Below are 23,306 nucleotides of genomic sequence, written 5' to 3'. Positions count from 1 at the left end.
CTGCAGTAATGCAGGAGCTATGTATTGGTGGATTACCATGTACAGTACATGCTTGGTCTGCAGTAATGTAGGAGCTACATATTGGTGGATTACCATGTACAGTACATGTTTGGTCTGCAGTAATGCAGGAGCTACATATTGATAGATTACCACATACAGTACATGTTTGGTCTGCAGTAATGCAGGAGCTATGTATTGGTGGATTACCATGTACAGTATGTTTGGTCTGCAGTAATGCAGGAGCTACGTATTGATGGATTACCATGTATAGTATATGTTTGGGCTGTAGTAATGCAGGAGCTACGTATTGATGGATTACCATGTACAGTACAAGTTTGGTCTGCAGTAATGCAGGAGCTACATATTGATCAATTACCATGTGCAGGAGCTATGTTTTGCTGGATTACCATGTACAGTACATGCTTGGTCTGCAGTAATGCAGGAGCTACATATTGGTGGATTACCATGTACAGTACATGTTTGGTCTGCAGTAATGCAAGAGCTGTGTATTGGTGGATTACCATGTACAGTGCATGCTTGGTCTGCAGTAATGTAGGGGCTACATATTGGTGGATTACCATGTACAGTAGATGTTTGGTTTGCAGTAATGCAGGAGCTATATATTGATGGATTACCATGTGCAGTACATGTTTGGCCTGCAGTAATGCAGGAGCGACATATTGATTGATTACCATGTACAGTACATGCCTGGTCTGCAGTAATGCAGGAGCTATGTATTGCTAGATCACCATGTACTGTACATCATTGGTCTGTTGTAATGCAGGAGCTACATATTGGTGGATTACCATGTACAGTACATGTTTGGTCTGCAGTAATGCAGGAGCTATGTATTGGTGGATTACCATGTACAGTACATGCTTGGTCTGCAGTAATGTAGGAGCTACATATTGGTGGATTACCATGTACAGTACATGTTTGGTCTGCAGTAATGCAGTAGCTACATATTGATGTATTACCACATACAGTACATCTAGTATCTACATCTAGTAGGAGATCTCCGTTGCTTATTTTAAAGCTGTCTCGCTATGTTAAACCCATTTAACATAGCGAAACAGTAAAAAGCAACGGAGATCTTGCTTTCTCCATTGCTTTTGGCCACAGCTCTGATGTACTGCGTAGGCATGTGCAGTACATCAGAACTGCCGCGGATGCCAGACAGCTGCGGAAGGGCAGCAAAGAGGCATTATACAATGCCATTATTTAAGAAAAGTAATTATTTCTTTTCTTAAATAATGTCATAGTATAATAGCAATAACCCACTTCTGGGTGTGGGTAATGCGGAATTTACCCACGGTTGTCTTTGTTTGGTCCCTCAGGCATCACCCTCGGGACCAAACCACGCCAACCGTGGGTAAATCCCGCATTACCCACACCCAGGCATGGGTTATTGCTATAGTATACAATAAACCAACTTTTAGTAATTCTTACCTTTATTTTAAAAGTGCCCACCTTTATCATCAAAAAGTTAGTCTTGTCAAAGGACAAGCTGCTAGACTTTCTCAAATGATTTCCGAAGAATCCATGTTTCTGAAGAAATTAAATACCCATAAGGATATGCTGTTGAAGACAGGCTATCCAGTTAATTCATTAATTATACCTTTCAGTACATTATTGCCCACAGTAAATCAAGGTATTTCGCTATTTTGAAAGGTATTTTATCCAGTGATGATTTAAACCATCTAGTCAAATGCACCAGATCTAAAAACTGTTTCATCACTGCCATGATTTTGTCACATAGTTATGTCTCCAGTAAGATCAGATAATATTATTAATTTAAACTGTAAAATATTTAGAGCCAGTGAGTCTATATATAATAAGGTAAGGGATAGACCACATTTTGTGTTTAAGATCTGTAATAATTTTAAACTATTTTTGAATGGGAAGGAAGGAATTACACACATAATAATAATGTTCCGAATTTATTTCTCAGAAGTTCAGGCAAACTTGGATGGCTTGTGGATGACCAAGTTCACTGATGATTGCAAATTGGGAGCAATCATTGAGTCCCCCAATTATGTTAATATACTCCAGACAGTGTTAACACAGACCAATGATTGGTGCCAAAGCCACAGATTAAAGCTAAATGCAAAAAATGCATCATTATTCCCTTTGGGAAAGTTGCCATCCATGGTATTTACATTATAGACAGCACCCTCCTAAGTGTAGACCCAGTGATACATGATCTGGATTCTCAGGTTGATAGCAATCTTAACTTTGACCATCACATATCCACAGTAGTAAGGCAATCCTTCTATGTGGCACATCTTAAAAGTAAAGGCATCACATCTAGATCTAAGGATGTTATAATTCCATTATGCTCAGCCCTCATCATACCAATAATTGAGTACAATGCTCTTTTTGCATGTACCTCTCCAGACACATGCAACAACTGGAAAGACCACAGAGGTTTCTCACCAAGAAATTACAGGGTACACAAAACAAGTCTTATGCAGAAAGACTGAAAGCCCTCTCACTTCTGTCTTCTACAAGTTGCTAAGGGGTGACCTGTGCCTGGCTTACAGGGCAGTCTCTGACCCATCCTTAATGGAAATGCTACACATTCATAAATCAAACTGCACATGAGTCACTCACTCAAGGGATCTTAGCCTAGCCTTTGACATGAACAGGTCACACTGGAAAGATACATCTCCCACTTCTTTGGAGCAAGCTTCCAATTCATCTGAAACAGAGCCCCTCCCTGACCCTCTTCAAACACAACCTATATTCAATGGATGGGTGACCACAAGTTCACTCCTGGTGTGGTACCCATGTCCCTCCTGGACAGAAGAATCAGTATTAACTACCATAGATCCTTACCCCTGCAAACTTCACTCACCTCACCACCAACAACTGGGGCAACTCGGGATAAATATGGCTAGCATTGAAAGGGCTCTAGAGTCGTTAGCCTAGTAACCTTCTAAGAAGCTATGAACCTATAATATTTTAAACACATAACGCATGCACTCAGGTCACTCTACAATAAGTACAAATATGACACTGTCATTGTCCATGTTGGTGTAAATGACCTGAGATGTACCTCCCTGGACTACATGAAAAGAGACATGGAGGAGCTCTTCGATCTTGTATCCCAGGCAGGTATGACCCTAGCCCTGAGTAGCATCCTGCCATCACCCAGAATGATACCACAGTACAAGGACAAAATTATTGACTTCAACAATTGGCTAAGCTTCTGGTGTCATTCTAAGGGGATCCAGTATTTGTCTGCCTGGGACGACATGATTGACAGTCCACGATGCTTTGCCAGAGATGGCCTGCACCTGTTGCCCTTAGGATTCTGGATACTGGCTAAGGATCTTGCCACCCCTATAGTGCCTTTTTTAGGCAAGGTTCAAATGACAAATTCACCACCATAACAGGTACAAGCAAGCAAAATCTGAGGGTAATGCTACTCAATGCTAGAAGTCTAAACCTCAAAATGCATTCACTCGAGGTACTCCTTAAAATGGAGAACATTGACATCTGTGCACTGACAGAGACCTGGTTCAATGCTCCAGAGAGCACCCCTGCATTACCAGACTTCAATTCATACCACACCTTTCAGCCACCTAACCCAGAAAGAAGCACTAAAGGCGGAGGCGTGTCCATATTCATTAAGAATATCCACACCTCCAGGCTAGTTGCACAGCATAATGCATCCGAGATTATCCAAGTGCAACTAACTCTGGGCAAGACCGCAATCCAAATTGTAGCTTGCTACAGACCCCCCACCATGCCCCAGGATTCACACTCCTCATTTCTTGATACACTGGAAAGTATTAGGCACAACCCAACACCCTAATAATGGGCGATTTCAACTACCCCACCATTAACTGGGAAAACTACTCATGTACCAACTTTTTTGCTCAACGTTTTCTAGAATTCATAAATCCCAACGCCTTGGATCAACTTATTCACACCCCCACCAGGGGCAGCAATATCCTAGACCTGGTCATTACCAACATGGGAAACCGGTGTTCCACACCAGAGGTCAATTTCTCGTTGGTCAGATCCGACCACAAGCTAATCAGCCTAGACATCCACATCCCACTCCCACCCCCAATTAGGGAAACCATCGTAAAAAACTTCTCCAAAGCCAACTTCACACTTCTTAAGACAGAAGTGGCAAACTTCATGACACCCATGCAGACAGACAATAGAGGTATGACTGCTGAATCCTACACAAATGCACTTTATAAGCACTTACACGAGTGCATGGATCATGCTATCCCTAATAGAACCAAGATGTTATCATCCAAAAAAAGGAAGCCAATCTGGTGGTCCTCTGCCATAAACAAACTCTACAACAGAAGAAAGAAACTGTTGCAAAAAAGAGTAAAATCCCATGACTGGAGGAACTCCCTGGTCAACCTCAGTAAGAAGCTGAGATCCCTCATAAAATCCTCCAAAGCTAGTTACGAAAACAAAATTGCCACTGACTCTAAAGACAACCACAAAGCATTCTATAGCTATGTCAAGAATCTCAATGGGAACACTCAGATCTGCTCTGAGTTACAGCACAATGGCACTAAATATACAGAACCAACTGATATTGCCAACATCCTAGCAGATAGGTTCAGTGCTACCTTTGCCCCCCTCTCACCCCCTAGAGGGCCCATCTCTATACCGGAAGAATGCAAAGTTCCTATAATCACGGCTGCACAGGTAGAAAACACACTCTCCAAAGCCAAGAACATAGCATCCATGGGACCTGATAATATCCCAGGCTGCTTTCTACATGAACTACAGAATGAACTGGCACCCTACCTAAGTACCATTTTCAATCATAGCCTCACCTCAGGCTTTGTACCCACTGAATGGCGCACCGTGACGGTTATCCCACTCCACAAAGGGGGGCCCCCGACGGACCCCGGGAACTACCACCCCATTAGCCTGATGAGCCTGGTCTGCAAGGCCATGGAACGTATCATTGTGGAACTCATAAACAAAGACATTGGTAATCTCCAAACTCTGGACCCTACCCAATTTGGATTTGTAAAAGGCAGATCAAGTCTCCTAAACCTGATTGACTTCTTTGAAGCAGTCACCAAAGCCATAGATGAGGGTAAAATGGTTCACACAGCTTATCTAGATCTCGCCAAGGCTTTCAACACCATCCCCCACTCTGGAATTATAGATAAGCTCACTAAACTAGGTATAAATCCCTATGTCACAAGATGGGTTGCCAACTGGCTCACGGACAGAACCCACACTGTGAAAGTAACGGATTCCAAATTCGACATCAAACCAGTGACAAGTGGAGTACCACAGGGTTTAGTCCTGGTCCTCTCCTGTTTGGTATCTACTTCTCTGAAGTGCAGGCCAACACAAAAGGTCTTTGGCTAGCAAAGTTTGCAGATGACTGCAAACTAGGAGCCATAATCGAAACTCCTAACGATGTGGACAAACTACAAAAGGGCCTCACTGAGACAGATTCCTGGTGTCAAAGCCATGGCCTGAAGCTCAATGCCAAAAAGTGTATTGTCATCCCCTTTGGTAAAAACTCTGTACCCATGAACTACCACATAGCTGGTAGTCTACTTAATGCCAAAAATGTGATAAGAGACCTTGGGACACAGGTGAACAGTAGTCGCTCCTTTGATAATCACATCGCCACAGTGGTCAGGAAATCCTTCTACGTGGCTCATCTCATCACAAAAGGATTCTCATCCAGAAAAAGAGGTCATTGTTCCCCTCTACTCATCACTCATTAGACCCATTATAGAGTACAACGCCCCTTTTAGTATGTACCTCACAAGACATCTACAACAACTGGAAAGACCACAGAAATACCTCACAAAGAGGATTACTGGCCTCAAACAGATGCCCTATGCAGACCGTCTCAAAACTACAGCTTTACTCCATCGCATATCGCCTACTCAGGGGCGATCTCTGCCTAACATACAAAGCTATGTCAAACTCAGAGCTGTTGGACATGCTCCACTTAAAGAAATCCCAATCCCTTCAAGCTACATGCTCTAGGGACCTAAACCTTGTCACCACAATAAACAGAACATGCTGGAGGGATAGATTCCTGTCCCAGAGACTTCCCATACTCTGGAACAGACTACCTATCTATGTCAAACAGAGCTCCACATTAGCACTCTTCAAGAAAAATCTTGATGATCGGATGGGAAATGGGAAATTCACCCCGGGGATCACTTCTGTGGCTCTACTCAACAGGGGCACAGGAAAATAATTTTCTTGGGTGGAGAAAGCCAGGGTACATTTTTTGGCTAGGCTTGTATGGGCCCTAGGGCCAATAGCCTAGTACCTACCTATGAACCTATGAACAGTGATGCTCATAAATGCTAAATAAGGTGCTCATAAATGTGATACTTGTGGGCCATATAATTATATTACTGAATCTGAAACATGCCCTTTGGATAATTGTGTAAACAGCAAGGTGCTCTTTCAGAATGGTAATTGTTTTACTAAAGGGTTTGATGTACTTAACCCAATGTATGACTTGCCATGTTTTTTATGTGGGCAAAAACAAGTACCCCCTCAGAAATGGAATATATGAATACCTATATGATATTAAAAAATCTAATGATGATAATAATGTTTTATTTTACCACACTTTGGTTTGCCACAACTTTAAGAAATTTCTCTTTGGTATTTTAGAGGTTGTGGCTTGTGATTCTAGAGGGGGTACTTGGGAAAATTGTTTGAAATATAAGGAATTTTTATGGCAATTTTGACTAAATGCCCATAATTCCCCTGGTATAAATGGGACTGTTAATAGTTCTGTTGTTAAAAATGAAAGCAGCTAATTTTAAAATAAGTTAGCAACTGTTTTAGTACTTTTTATATATTTAACATTATATTTATTTACTTATTTTTTACATTTGAATATTGTTCTATTAATTCATTGTATATGCTATTGAGGCTTCGTACTGCGGTGGTGGTGCTGTGGTAGCGTTGTCACCTCACAGTTAGATGTTGCTCGTTCGATTCTCAGTTAGAGCATCTTCTGTGTGGCGACATGCGTGAATGGGCGTTCCTTCGCTGAAGGTTGTACATTAGGCCCGGCAAGCCAGTACGTAAAAATCTACTGCCAATCATTAGTGGACTGGAGTTCCGCTGTGGTGACCCCTAACCGGGAAAAGCCGAAAGACACAAACAAACAAAATGCTATTGAGGCTTCATTAGCTAATATGCATTTATGGCTTACTTAACATTTCATATTTGAGGTTGGTTAAGTAATACCTTTGATTACATATTTCATTACTCATTTTCCTGTGTATTTATACTTGCTGGTAAAAGGCACTATTTAAACTTCCTGTAAGTGTTTCTAAGATCAGTTCTGAAGACGTCCAAATATTGCAGACAAAAACACTTTACTAATCTGTGTTGTTATTTTTTTGTCAATAAATGATTCAAGTTTTACGTGAGGCTTGTTCATTTGGAACTACTGCTTTTTAGATTATTAGTCAAAAAAATCACTGAGATGATCTGAGGACTGAAGTCATTAAATAATGACATACATGTGAGTTTCAGATTTCAAATCCTTCGGAAAATGTATGTTAACAGAAACCCTGTTACTCTAGTAACTTTCTAAGTTTATAAGAGCAATAATTATTTTTGTTCCTTTATCCCCCCATTTTATCAGCCTTTGTCCAGATTTCTTGGACTAAGACGCTGAGAGGTAGTATCTGTATTAAGCTGATCTAGTGATCGTTTTATTACAGATCCACACTCCCCACCACCATGCCCTTGCATTGAAGAGCAACAAAGTAGACATTCCTTCTATTGTCACACCAGTCAGGTGGCCAGATGTACAAAATGCCCACCTCCCTCCTGCCCAGCCATTCAAGTCCTGTTTCTTCTTATGAACTGTAGCAAACTGCTTGCTACAGATGTAGAAAACAGTTTCCACAGTTTATATCCTGCCTGCATGGAGTGCTGCAGTGCTCAAGCTTAAGTTAAAAAAAAATCTTTTAAATTCTAGCAAACAGTTGCTGCAGTTTATACCCTGCCTGCATGGAACTCTACAGCACTCATATTTCAGTTTTTAAAAATATTTTTTTCTAATTTTTAAACTGTAGTAAACTTATGCTACAATATAACAGCAGTTGCTACCATTTAGACCACTCATGGAGCATTGCAGTGTCAGGTTTGACCGCAAATGCAATATCATCTTTTCGGCTTACTGCACACTACAACACTTTGGTTGTCTGTAATGCCTGAGAGATGTTCCACAATGTGTGTGAAAGCAACCAGGCAGTTAATATGAGTCATACGTATGGCAAACCTCGCAGCTTTGCATAAGGTTTGCTAGGGCTGATGTTTCACAAGGTGATCAGTTGTGTGATGCAGGTTATGCACTGGAACTGTAGCTCGTGACACCCATCAGAAATGCACACACACCCACAGAAGAAGGACACAATGATGCCCATACTCAAACTAGAAACATAGAGATGTGTTTGGCATGCTGAAGTCATGGTCCCACTGTCTAGACACATCAAGGGGTGCCTGGAGTACAACCCAGGCAACTGCACAGAAATACTTACAGTATGTGCCATGTTACACAATATCATCTTGAGGAAACAGGTGCAACAGGGACAGCAAGAGCTAGGACCACACATCCCCGGACCACAGGCAAGCCAGCACTTACAGCACATACAGGCAAGGATTCTAAGGGAGAAACTCCAGCTGTGGCGGTAGCCGGCAGATGTAGATGTGCACAATAAGCCCTTGCCCTGGCTAAGAGGCAAAGGATTGCACTCCTGCTCATCACTTAAGACTCAAAGGTTGACACACACACTCAGCAACTAAAAGGCAAGTGATAGCACACGTGCACACCAGCAAAGGAACCACATAACAACCTAACCACATACAAATATTAAAAGTAATGCCATCTGATGTCTACAGACATTACTTTCACATGTAACATCTGTGTATGGATAGCATCAGACAGAGACAGCTCTAAAGCATACAACTCATAATTGCAGTAATGTCAAGGTAAGTTTGGAGCCTGTATTATATGAACAAATGAGTAAGAAGATAAACTACCTGCATACTGTCAGTCATAAATATACTCATGCAGAACCTGTGTGAGGTGTTCACCAATGGCATCTGCAATATAGAGGTATGCATTGTACACAATAACTGGCATCAAGCTGGTCACTTACCCACTGTACACAAAACAGTCAACAGGACAATTACAACAACAGTTTCACAAGTAGAGCAATAAGCAGGAATGCAGTATCACTGGTTTGAATGCATGAAGCCTTCCAAAATGAGTATTTAGAGAAACATCCAAAATCCTGTGTGTATTAAATATGCATATAATCAACATACTGGGAAAGACTGTCTTAGCTATCCACTCTGTGCATCAGACATATATGCAACCCTAAGTCAAACCCAAATGAACAAAGGGCATGGTGCAGTCATCGTTTCCACAGGGTGGGTGGGCTGTAGGCCAAGGATGACACCAAAGCAGTGAGTGTGTGTGAGTGAGCAAGAAACACAGAACTTTCAGTAAAGTAGGAAAATTAAGGTTTTCTTAGCTTGCATATGCATGGGTCAGTATGGGCAGTTTTTGTGAAATGTGTGTGTCTGCATGAATGCAATTAAGCTTTGTGCTAGCACTTCATCCTGCCATGTTGGACAGGTGTGAGCCATGCATGATGGAGTTCTCATTTCAGTTTCATTGCTCTTGGCCACATGAACTGCCTCTGCCAGGTGTTGCACTGCCACTTTCATGTCCCCAGTTCAAAGTGGGAGTTCTACCTGAATGTGAGTGATGTCTGCTGGATGAGATTTCTTTAGAACTATGTCCAGCACCATGACCTGTGGCCTACCATGTCTGGGTGTGGACACCTTAATCACTGATAGAGCAGTGGAAGTAGTGCCACTATGGGAGGAGGATCTGGCATGGCCACATTGGCTAACACCAGAGGATGTTGCATCTCTACGGACATGTGGATGCTTGCCCACCCCAGCAGACATTCCATCACAGACACTGCTCAATCTAGTGTGTCACTCATCCTAGCCAGTGAGCCACCCGCATGATCGATGTAGTCATGCATGTCAGAATGTGCCATATTTAGGGCTCTCACAATCTTTTCTGAGGCCCTGTGGAACATGCCACTGCCACCATCATGGCACTTTAAATACAGCTGGTGCCATGTAATGACACAACAGCATCAGGATGAGGTTGGATAGCAGACCTCCTCTGAGCACCTCTGGCAACCCTCCTGTGTGGTGTCATGCCCTCACGATGACTACAGGCAGATTCAACCAGCTCTGCAGCTGGAGTAACCACACTACCCCGAGCAACAGTGTCACCATCAACTTGTCCTATATCTGAGGCCTCAGTGGAATGTTCAAAATAAGGCCAGTGGATGTGTGAGCCATAACCTCAGTGTCAGACTGAACCTCTGCACCCTCTAACCAGGCCTGTGTATCACCACCATCATCAGCAGAGACTACCGATACTCTGACATCATGTGGTGCAAGTTCTACACTGTCATTGTCTGGCTCACCTGTGATAATAATCAGTAAACACAATTAGGAGAGAAATAGTGAGTGTAAATGATCCAGATGTTAAACAACTTCATATGTTAAAGGAATCCAATACTTTTTATTCTCTCTTCAGACTTACATCAAGGCAATGGTTATTACTAATCAAAGAAAGTTTGCGCTTACTATCTGCAGGTGGTCTTTCATATGGTAATTCTGATGTTTCTGCGAAAAAAGGGAAGGCAGTGGAAAGAAGGCTAACAAGGATCACAATGCAAATTACAGAAGGACAAGAGAATAATGTTCTACCTGTCTTCCCCTTAAGAAATATCTCAGAATCAATTAGACTGACCATCTCCCCAAAGACAATCTGCGTTGGGCTCTTCTCTCTTCTAAGGCTTTTGTCTTGATGTTTACAGATGTATAAGTAGTAACATACAAAGATGTCTAGAACAGCATTACATGCATTATATATACATCATACATGGGATTTCTTATTGGAGCCCATTTGGTCTGTTCACATCAGTACCAACATCAAGGAGTCTGTGTGAACCCACTGATGAGCTGTCTGCATCTCTGACAGTGGACAGGAAATGCTAATTTTCAGTGATTTGTGGTTCCATAGCAGGACCTCCCCCCATAGCCATCTGTTCTTGTGCTGCCACAGCTGCCCTCCTGTGTGCTTCTGTAATCATATTAGTGGCACAGTGCTGCACCTGATTATAGTTTCTGGCACAGCTATCTACTGTGTTTATGTCAGTTACCAATTGCTGTTGTATGCTTTTTCTGGCATACATATCTCCTGTTACTTTTAGCGGCAATGACCTGACCTCAGCACTCTGGTCAGTACTGAGTAGAGAATATCCATCTGCTATGTAACTATTTCTGTGGCACAAGGTGTAAGTATACTGACTTTAGAGACTAGAACACAGGTGATCCAGAGTTTAAATCCAGATAGCACATATTTTTACAAAGGGTGTCAGAATGCAGTTTCTAACAATTCTTTGAATAATAAGGTAACATTACCTATAAATGGCTATCATAATTATGTTTATTGCAATAAATGTCTTATTATGCTTTGATAAATACTTTTTTTCTAAGTTGCATATCTCATTAATGATTTAATTATGAAACACAGTTGAATGTAGGTGTAATTGTTTAAGCAGGGTAATTATGATAATGAATTAAAATGTACTTGCCTATCTATGATGAGCAGAATACTTAAGTTAAAATAATCTTCTCTTCTCACATAGCCCAACTCTGTGTTTAGGACAGAATGTGTAGTGAAGTATTTATGCATCATACCCCAACCTATATTAATCAGCTCATGAAAGTCTATCCATCTGACATACATTTACAAACAGTAATGCTGCCTCTTTCATGGGAATACATTTCACAGGACTTCTAAAGTCACACGCATACAGGCCTAATTGAAGTATATTTCCATTCATACTGAATGCATTTTATCTGTAATGAGCATAGTTGAAAGGGAGTTCTCCTGTAGCAGTAACATATGACCACCTTGATTGAAATGTATGTATTAGTATATGGCAATACTGAATAAATTGTTGTATTTATGATATCATAGCAGTACAGTTGATTAATTGTACAACAGAGTAAGACCTTCCCATCATACCTGGATATGTCAAAGGTATATAGACTTAATAATCACAACTGTTTATTTTCTGAAATTATATAATCATGTGATATGCCATGGATCTAATTCTCTCCATTTTTTGTCTTACCCCACCCCTTCTGTCTGGGGGGTATATTTATATGACTTAAAAATGTTCTGCTGTCATACATTGCTGCTTACAAAAACTGACATGCAGAACTGAGTGGTAGACTGACCACTGGAGATTGGCCCACCATCCCTCCACAGGTTGCAGCACTGACACCTGGAACATCAGGTCCCAACCTGTCAGCACTGCCTCCATAGCCCCTAACCTACCTTCCCCATTTGCATAAAGCTGCTCTGCTCTGGCAGCTGATGCACTGGTATCCTCCTGGAGTAGTAGTAGTAGTGGAGGTAGTGATTTTGTCAGCCACCTAGAGGTCACAGGGCTAGTGAAGGCTATAATGGAAAGGGACCTCAGTGTCCAAATCAACCATGTAGAAAAGGTGCTTTGTCACGTTACTAAGACAATGTTACATCAAGCACTGACACAAGAAACTGAGACGGGGACAGTGATTACAGTTCTTTGGGTGAGGACTAGATTTTCACTGTTTTCAGGCTTGACATAGGTGTGCCTCAGATGTCCCCTACCTATCCCCAATCATGGTGTCCCCCAACCTTTCCTAGCCATCAGCATCCTTGTCTGTCTTGTTTGTCTAGTATGTTTGCACCTTTTTTCTCACTTAATCTTCCTAACTTACCCTCACATTCATAAGCCCCTGCCCCATTTCTCTCTATTTGAAAGTTTAAAAAAAAGTAAAAAAAATGGTACCTGTCCCACAAAAAAATAATGCCCATACATAGCTCTCCACTTCACCTATGTGTCTTCTTGACATACTAGATTTGGCATAACTGGCTGTACAACCTTACTCTGTTGTTGTCACCTACCATTGGTGTGGTAACAGCACAAATTCAGCAAATTCTGGCTACACTTCTACATTTATGTTGTGACAAACTCTCTCACTACCTTTCCCCTACATCCTTCCCTCTTCTTGCCTCCTACATTTCACCATTTTACAGTCAACCCCATTTTCACACATTTAATCTGTTCAAAAAAATAGAATCACACACAACATATGCGGCCAAAAATGGCTCACAAGAAAGCCTTCACTTGTTTTCCCTCAGTATTTGCTCAGACTTTGGCATTGCACACCAATGATGAGTGACAGTGAATGGCTGTTCATGTCCTATGGCAAAACCTTGTCAGTTGTTGCCATCACCCGAAGAAGCTGGTTCTCCTTACACATAAAGTAAGAGTAGCAGGATCTATGTCCGAATCCAGACCAGTAACAAGTGGTGTGCCTCAGGGCTCTGTTCTGGGGCAACTCCTGTTTGGCATATACTTCTCAAAAGTACAGGCAAGCACGGAAGGGCTGTGGCTGACTAAGTTTGTGGACGACTGCAAACTGGGAGCTATAATAGAGTCTCCGGCTGACATGGAGATCCTCCAGAAGGGCCTAAATGAGACTGATGCATGGTGTCAAAGCCATGGTCTCAAGCTAAATGCAAAAAAATGCGTAGTAATCCCCTTTGAAAAAAACAGAGTACCCACAAACTACAACATAGGAGGTAATCCCCTGAAATCTGAAGAAGAAATAAGGGATCTAGGGACCCAAGTAGATAGCCAGCTTTCCTTTGATAACCATGTTGCCAAAGTGGTTAGAAAATCCTTCTATGTGACCAATCTGATCATGAAAGGGTTTGCATCAAGATCTAAGGATGTAATGGTGCCCCTCTATTCTTCCCTCATCAGACCCATTATTGAGTACAATGCACCAATTGGAATGTACTTGGCTAGACATCTCCAGCAGCTGGAGAGACCACAGAGGTACCTAACCAAGAGAATTACTGGCCTCAAACAGTTGCCCTATGCAGCACGATTGAAAAAGCTAAGACTGTTCTCTGTTGCATACCGCTTTCTCAGTGGCAATCTCTGTCTAATGTACAGAGCCATGTCCAACCCAGAATTGTTGAAAATGCTCCATCTTAGCAAAACCAAATATACTCGAGCTACACGCTCTAGGGATATAAACCTCAACACAACAATGAATAGAACATGCTGGAGGGATAGAGTCCCTTTGCAGATACTTCCCTTACTATGGAACAGGGTCCCGATCTACATAAAACAGAGCCCCTCACTATCACTCTTCAAGAGGAACCTTGATGAGTGGATGGGTAACAGAAAGTTCACACCGGGGATCACACCAATAGCACTACTAGATAGGGGCCAAGGGTACTAGCTGCTAGTACAAGGGTCTAGGGAACTACTAAAGGGGGGGTGAATACTGCACAACGTGGCTGGGCTAATATATGCCTTCGGGCAGATAGCTCAGTACCAACCTATGAACCTATGAACATAGATGCATAAACATGCCACACTATCGGAATATAATTAAAGGCAAAGTAAAGGAAATCATCCTCTATAAAGTGGATTATCACACTATATAAGTCAGACAGCTCTGGTGGCACTTGTGTTAAGTACTGTGTCCTCTAGAGTAAATAACTAGATAGGTCAGGGGTTTTAATCTCACAGCAATTATCTTGTGTGTATACCTATAATGAGGTGTATACATATGACCTTAGCTAATGCTGGCCTCAGCTCAGTCAAGTAGTAGCCTGGAGAAACTTTTACACTGCAGGGTGAGTCCACACTAATGCCAAACCCTTCTCCCAGTCATCTTTTCTGTAACACAACACTGATGTCATCCTTTATAAAGTGCACTCTCAAAATGCAAAAGTCAGGCTTCTGCAGTGGCACTTTCATTAAGTGTTGTGTCCTCTAGACCACATAGGTAGTGGGTTCAAATCTCACAGCAGTCAACATATGTGTAAATGTAACCTGACCTACTGCTGGCCACAATAAAACAGTAGCATAGAGTTAATTTTACACTGCAGGGAGAGTTTTATATTTATTTATTTTATTTGTTTTAGTTTGCTTGTAACTGCCCAAACTAGTTATCCTGTGTGCAACTAAGTGTTGGTGAAATTTCAAGGGTGCTTTTACAGCAAAAATATCAGCTCAATGTGCCTGCATCTATACAGGGCACTGCCAAACATTTTGGAGGAAACTACTAAAGTAGATCCTGATGATTTATGGATGAAGTATTTTGGTAGACATTCTGAAATTAGGTTAGGCAGTCTCTAATCAAGCCTTAGTACATAATGAAAAGCAACAATTAGATTTGTCAAGAATAATGAATTGTGGGAATTCACCTAATTGGTTACTACCTGGCTATTACTAGTGCTGGTCTTCCCATAGCTTCACACTGCTGGGGTACAATACCCCTTGCTTCTTCTCTCAGTAGAACAAACCAGTAGCACAAATCCCAAGATGAGAAGCAGGTCACAGACTCTTTGTTGATCAACACTCTTGCCCAGATGATGAAGGGATCTGTCAGCTTGTTGCAATTGTGTAGCCTTTTCCAAGTAGATACTTGAATAGCAATCAGATCAGTCAGGAAGGTCCCATACAGGCACTCACTGCCCAGTCAAAGGCAGTCAGCATCAGGAATGAATGCCTTCTGTTCCTAATCTCAGCAGGAGCAAAACAGAAATGCTAATCCCAAGATGACTACTGAGAAGCAGAATGTGGGCTCTCCAATGACTGGTGGTGCAGATTTTAAAGGCAATATTGGAAAATAGGTTGATATTTTGAGATGCAGTGTGCATGATTACAGCATTCATTATAAATTGTGATGTAACTGTAAAATCACAGTATTCAGTATAAATTGTGATATAACAGCACAATTACAACATTCAGTATAAATCAGGATATAACTGCATGATTACTGCATTCAATAGTGTAATGGTGCATGAGCCCAGCATTATGTATAAACTGAAGTGTAACAGCATGATTATATCATTCAGTATAAACTGTGATGTAGCAGCTTAAGCACAGCATTCAGTATAAACTGTGCTGTAACTGTAGGATTACAGCATTTTGTATAAACTGCAATGTAACACCATGAGCAGAGCATTCAGTATAAACTGTGATATAATTGCACATTAGTACAGTATTCAGATAGTAAACAGTGCTTCAGTATGCATGGCCTTCTGATTTATTCTTTCTCAGTACCACACCTTTTTTTAGTTGTTTAATAGTGGCATGGTAGATGCAAAAGCAGTAGGGAATCAATGAGTATATGTTCAATGCAAACTTGTACCCATATTTAATGGACATTAGTATGGAGTAACACTTGCTGAGTTAAAGGTTCACAATGTATCAAACTCAGGACAGGGAGTAGTCATGTCATTCATTGTGTTCAACTATTTATTTTAGTTTTATTTATTTGACATGTGTTAACCAGGCTAATCTGTCTGGGCAAGAAGCCCTTTTCAGCATAGACCCAAGGAAAAAAGCTCCAGATATATACAAGTATATAATATTTATACAGGTGCAAATATAAAGAGTAGATAATACTTTTACAAGTACAAATTCAGATACAGAAGCTTAACAAAAAATGGAGATTGAAAAGCAAATCAAGACCTTTTAACAAAAGATTTAAACAGCAACATTTTCATAGAAAGTAAGACTATAATTACCACATTGGCAAGAGATCAACCAGATTAGCTTATTAACTTCATATAAACAAAGGACTTTATCACTTTGTTGTATGACTATATGGACTTGGTTTACTGTATTTCAGACTGGAGACATTTTTTCTTCTAGACTCCCCTGTAACCCTTTCTGAATTATAACATGCCCGTATTGCATTCATTTTGATAGAAAATGCATTTACAAAAATGTGTGCCTTATAAAGCCATCAGTTATTTTATGAAGATGTCATAGACAAGTGTGGGATCAGTTACATGGCAAAAGTCCCAAATTATACCAGAAAGATTGCATCAAAGAGTATATTTGGTAGTCTTATTTGCAGTTTGGGCATTTCATTTCATCCGGAGGTGGTTTCACCTTTTTCAATATTTGCTGCTGTAGGAGTTAGGTAAATCAGAAAGGAAAGTTATGTTGGTAATTTTATTTGCAATGATACTGTAAAGAAAACTAGTTTATAGGATGCTAGCTTTTGATAATATGTTAAAAATGACTTCAACAAGTTTTAAGCCAGATGTTCACTAGCCAGAAACCCAGTTTACCTAGTTAACCACAGGATTAAGAGTCAGTTTTCCTTAGTTATTTCACTCAAGATTTCATCATTCTTTGTCTGACTAGGATGGTACATGTTAAATGCGGAATGTCTGGAGACGTCCAGAAGGGTGCCCTTGAGGGTTATATTCACCCTGAAAGATTATCTCTGTTTTGGAATAATAAGGAGGAATAGACACAGTAATGTTCAGGAATTAGCTGAGGCATCTTTATAATTCTAAGATAAGTTTGTTTCTAAAGTAAAACATAAAAACATGATTCAGTCCGCTAACTGGATCATTCAACCTAGAAAGGTTCCAAAAGCCTAGCTTATTGAGAACAGGATGGCAAAGGCTGTATTATGCTATGTACACCAACCTGAGATGGCATTATCCCATGGCTTGGGGTTTACCCAATTCAATAGCTCACAACACCAAGCTATTAAATTGTATTATTCTGTTACACCCAGAAAAGAAAACAGTATATGTTAATGTTTCTCAATAACTTTTCTGTTTATTGCTGAAGTGTTCCCAAGGACTCAACTGGATTGCCAAGTCAGGCCAAATTTCTCATGAGCAACAGCACCCACTGTATCTCAAATTTGGTATGTAGGCATAAAGCCTGTCTCTAAGATACAACATGCAGGTATAGCTGCATGGCCATGAAGCCATACAGTTCAATAGCTTCACTTTTAGGGTGGACTGCTGAATGACCATCATACCTGCATTCCCATCCTTCTGAGAAAGGAATACTGACCAGGGAAGTAAATTGATTTTTTACAAAATAGCACTGCAAGCTGTGCACAAAGGAATTTAGAGAATGGCTTGGTCTACACACCCTTGTTCAAGCACATGATCTCATGCTCCCCTTCCCTGGACCCTGACACCTGCAGTACAGCTCCATCTGTATGTGGAATTAGCTACTGTATGGCAGTTGGCTTTCCACTAGGTGCTGCCTGCAGTACCTGGTTCCATATGCAGATAGAGCTGCTGCTTCACCAACAGTTCCCATTGACTTCAAAGGGATCCTCCATTAAGTCAGCTTGGTGCACTGGCAAATCTCCCTCACTAATGTACAACTCTGACTTACTTTGACATAGCAAGCCCAGTTCTTCTTTTCAAATATGGCACAGTGCTCTGGCAGCCCCCATTAGATTACACTGAACAGAGAGTATCAGAGTCCTATCTTTCAGACACAGGCTTGCAATAAATGCTTTGTGTAGCATGTTACTCCATGCTCAACACCTTTCAGAATGTGGCCCTTTGTGTAAGATCGGTGTAGAATAACATATTAAGAGATCCACGTGCTTGAACAAGGGTGTGTAGACCAAGCCATTCTATAAATTCCTTTGTGCACAGCTTGTAGTGCTGTTTTGTAAAACATGTAAGTAGAATAACAAATAAACACCAACCTCAAAATTAACCAAAACAAAACCATCAACATAATTGGATGCTACTTCCCACCTGGCCAAAACATCCCTCCACTAGAAAACCTCCTCAGCTGGTCTACCCACCATCTCCCCCAAGAAACTATCATCTTAGGTGATTTCAATATTGACTGGCAATCCTGTTCTGGCAACAATCCAACCCATCATGTACACCTTCATGGCTTCACCCAACTAGTCCAGTCACCAACAAGGATAAATAAAAACTCCAGCAAGCACACTACCCTGGATTGGATACTAGTCAGTAAGAACCCCCAGTCATATATAACAGACTGCTTATCAGATAGCCTCAGTGATCACTCCCCAACATTCCTACTCAAAAATACCTGTACCAAGCTAAACCTGTCATCCATCGTCAAATATGTAAAAATAAACTTTAACCCACTCACATTCATCTCATCCCTCAAAGAATGTAACTGGCATGCTCTAAAGTACCTCAGTCTAGATGACGCAGTTGAATTTTTAATACTACCTTCCTGAACATCCTTAATTACCATGCCCCATAAGATTTTCCAGAACCAAAGCACAACCCTCCCCATGGCTACAGAAAACCACTAAGTCAGAAATGAAAACAGGGATAAAGCCTGGGAGCACTGGCAAAACCAAAACCCCCAGCTAGACAGAAATTCCTAGAACTACGCCAATAGAGTCAAAAGCTAATAAAACGGGACAAATTCCAATACTACCAGTCTGCCCTAGACTCCTCACAACACAGCCCCAAACAATTCTGGTCCTCCATAAACTCCATCCTCCACCCAGGTAAAGTCAGTACCCTCCTCCTAACATCCCTCACCCTCGGAAAATATTGCTACCTCATTCAACACACACTTCACCCAAACCATATTATCACTAGCTAAACAACACAACCCCCTCCAACCCACACCTTCAACTAGTAATCTCCCCACTGCCTTCTCTTTTTCTCCTGTACCTACCTCCAACATAAAAAAACTTTTAACTAAACTTAAACCCACCAAATTAGCAGCAGACAACCTCCCAAGTGAATACCTACAAATCGCAGCTGATGCTCTGGCCTACCCAGTATCCATCTTGATTAACCGATCTCTGTCAGAAAGTTATGTTCCCACATTGTGGAAAGTCTCACATATAATTCCCCTCCACAAAGGCGGACCCTCTGCAGAACTAACCAGTTACTGCCCCATAGCTATTCTCTCTCCACTCTCCAAAATACTAGAAAGATGCATACACTCTCAGGTCTCACACTACCTCCTTACTAACAACCTCCTTTCCAGTACTCAGCATGGTTTCCGACCAAACCATAGCACCAACACTGCCTTACTCGCCTTTACTAACACTATCCTTCAGCATAAAAACAATGGCTATCTCTCCTCTGCTACTTTTCTAGACCTATCTAAAGCATTTGACATGGTCCCACACAAACAACTTATCTCTGTCCTCAATAACCTATCCTACTCACAATCAGTCACCAACTGGTTTCAGCGTTACCTGTCTGACCGCCAACAATCCGTTGTATGGCAGAATGACATATCTCCCCAACTACCTGTCTCCATAGGGGTTCCCCAAGGATCCATCCTTGGACCCCTACTTTTCTCTGTTTACACCAATAATCTAGCCTCTGCCACCAAACATGGCACACTCATCCAATACGCAGATGACTCAACCATCATCTGCTCAGCCCAGTCCCTACCCAAACTGCAAAAAGTCACACAGGAAGCCTTTTCCTCTGTTGAAACATGGTTATCCGATGCCCAATTAATACTCAACCCATACAAAACTAAACTACTCATCTTCCAACCCACCAAACATACTCAAAACAACTCTCACTTTAACATCACAGCAAAAGACACACCACTATATACCCAACTGAACACACCAAATTGCTAGGAATGGAAATAGACAATAAACTAAAATTTGACATTCACATATCCATGACCATAAAAAAAGTCCACAGAAAACTAGGAGCATTATACAGAAATAAACAATTTCTCACCAAAGCAGCAAAGATTTCAATAGCAAATTCCCACCTTATCTCCACCCTACTTTATACCTCTCCAGTATATACCAACCTAAGGCAATGTGATCTAAACAAGCTAGAGACCTGCTACAACAAAATTGCCAAATTCGCCACAGGGCATCCTACCGTAGTCACCACTGTCTCTCACTTGCTGAACTGGGCTGGCTTGAACTCCCTCACCTCCTTCAGTGGTATCAACTCTCACTCGCCCACAAACTAGTAAACCATCCACTAAATGTCCCATCCCTCCAGAATCTACTCCAACCCTATCGCACCACCAGACCACTAAGATCCAGTAACAAAAATCACTTGCAGATCACTAAAGCCAATAACTCTGCTGGTGAAGCACTATTCTCTTGCCATAGCCAAATTATGGAACTCACTCCCACCCACAATTACCTCCATACCATCATGCACCAACTTCAAAACTTTATTAAAAGCGCACCTAAAAACATGCTGGCTATGCCCTTGCAACTCCCACTCTAATATCATCCACCCCATCCAACTACTACCTTTCTTTCACCTCCACTAACTACCTTGATGATAGCAAGCTCAGATGCTCATAAGCCTAGTACTTATTATACAGCTGGAACTTCTCATTGTTACATTTGTTAATGCCTGTTATGTACTTCACAGATAAATATTCTAGTTGTCTACTGATGTACTATGTTCTTCATCTGTAAATATGTTGTAAGTAATTTCTATGTTAAATTGTTAATCGCTATGTAATCCAATGTAACTACTGTCTGTTTATTTTACTGTGGAGCTTTTCTCCCCGGGCCTCCGCTGAAAATGGACCCACGTCCAGTCGGACACTCCCGGTCAACAAATTTAAATAAATAAATAAAATAAAAATATGTGTTGCACCTTTAAGAAGCATTTCTAAGACCTGAACATGCATATATAAATAACAGGCTCATGCTATCTTTAATGCCATTTTGTGAGTACAGCCAGAGTGTGAACATCTATGCATGAGACAACTAGTTTATATATATGTTTATGTTTGTATATAATAAAGCTGCTTGAATAGAATCCACAATGTTTCCCTACTTCATCCTGACTAGACGAGCGACAATCGGCATCTAAACGTTTTGGTTTGTAACACTGAGGCACATTCATAGAAAATTACAACATAGAATATATAGTACACTGATGACTTCAGCAAAGTTAACTTTTTTCTTTCTGATACACATGCTGATTATATGTGCAAAAATATGCAGTTAATATAGAATAAATGCTGCCTTAGTAAATGCCACCGATTGTTTTAATTAGCGAATAAATTATATGACATCAAGCAAGCAGACACCTGGAGTACAGCAGGTACTCCTGGAGGGTCTTCTTCACATCATCTAAAACTCATTTGACTGACTTTCATTTCACCGAGACCAAATTACCTAATTTTCAAAATACTAAAAACTCATTTGACTGAATCTCATTTCACTGAATTGTAAGCCATAGACATGATGTGGGCTTCTAGTCACCTGTGACTTGTTTGTGATAAAAATAATGTCTGCAGCTTTCAGTGCTGACTGTCAGAAGAAAGTAGTGTTGTAGTGTTTTTAAATGTGGGTATGTCCCTTTACATTTTTATGGTAAATATCTAAAGTAATACGGCGGATATTTTGTGCATTCCCAGCAGGAGTGGCAGCGTGTAGAATACTGTAAGGCAAGTAAAAGATATATGCCCTTTTCCCCACTGTAGTGTGATCCTGGAGTTAGTATATATAATTAGGGCACAGCCCCCCCACTTAGTTTGGTTTTATATTGTTTGGTTTCTGTTAAGTAAGTAGTTTTTAAGGTCTGGAAAAAGGTAGTTATTAGTGTTGTGAGTATGTTTGTTTATGCTTTACCATTTAGTCTTTTGAAATTTAGCATTGTAAGCTTTCAGTGAAATGAGATTAAGATGAGTTTTTAGGATTTTGAAATTAGGTGATTTGGTCTCGGTGAAATGAAAGTCAGTCGAATGGAGTTTAGGTGATGTGAAGTAGAACCCTCTTGGAAGAAAGTATCAAACTAAAGTGTTTCAAAGGGTTGGATAAAAGTAAAAAAAAAATATTTCATCAGTGAAGCAACTGCTATCCAGTCAAAAAGTGACTGCTTCTCAAATCCTAGAGAAAATCACTGTGTCATCTGCAGTAGAATGAGGGTTTATTTTATAAAGGGAAAGCCCATTGTAGCAAATTAGCTTCTCAAAACTCAACTGTGGACAATTCTATACTTCAGTGGGGTGCTTAAGTCCCTCAAAGATGATATATCCCTAAGCTCAAACCAGGAGCCAGTTACTTTTTGCCATACAACTCACTCATAACAGAGTTAGAGACAGGCCTAAGTTAAACTATGTGCATGTGTAATGCTCAGCGTTTCTGTCCTAATAGCACTTGGCCTGGCAGCTTGGTTTATGCCTGTGTGCCTACTGTGTGGGGTCTGTTTGTCCTCCTGATATTCATATGGGATTTCAATGAGACCGTTTTCCTCCTGCATCCTAAAGACTCGTCAGCAAACAGTCCTCCAAAATGTTTATGGACATTGGCACAGAGTGCATATGCAGGTGTGTGTGTGTGTGTGTGTGTGTGTGTGTGTGTGTGTGTGTGTGTGTGTGTGTGTGTGTGTGTGTGTGTGTGTG

This window comes from Protopterus annectens, chromosome 16.part0 (genome assembly GCF_019279795.1).
Source record: "Protopterus annectens isolate FY-2018-M chromosome 16.part0, PAN1.0, whole genome shotgun sequence".
Classification (NCBI taxonomy): Eukaryota; Metazoa; Chordata; order Ceratodontiformes; family Protopteridae; genus Protopterus; species Protopterus annectens.
Note: the sequence above shows the minus strand (reverse complement) of the source record.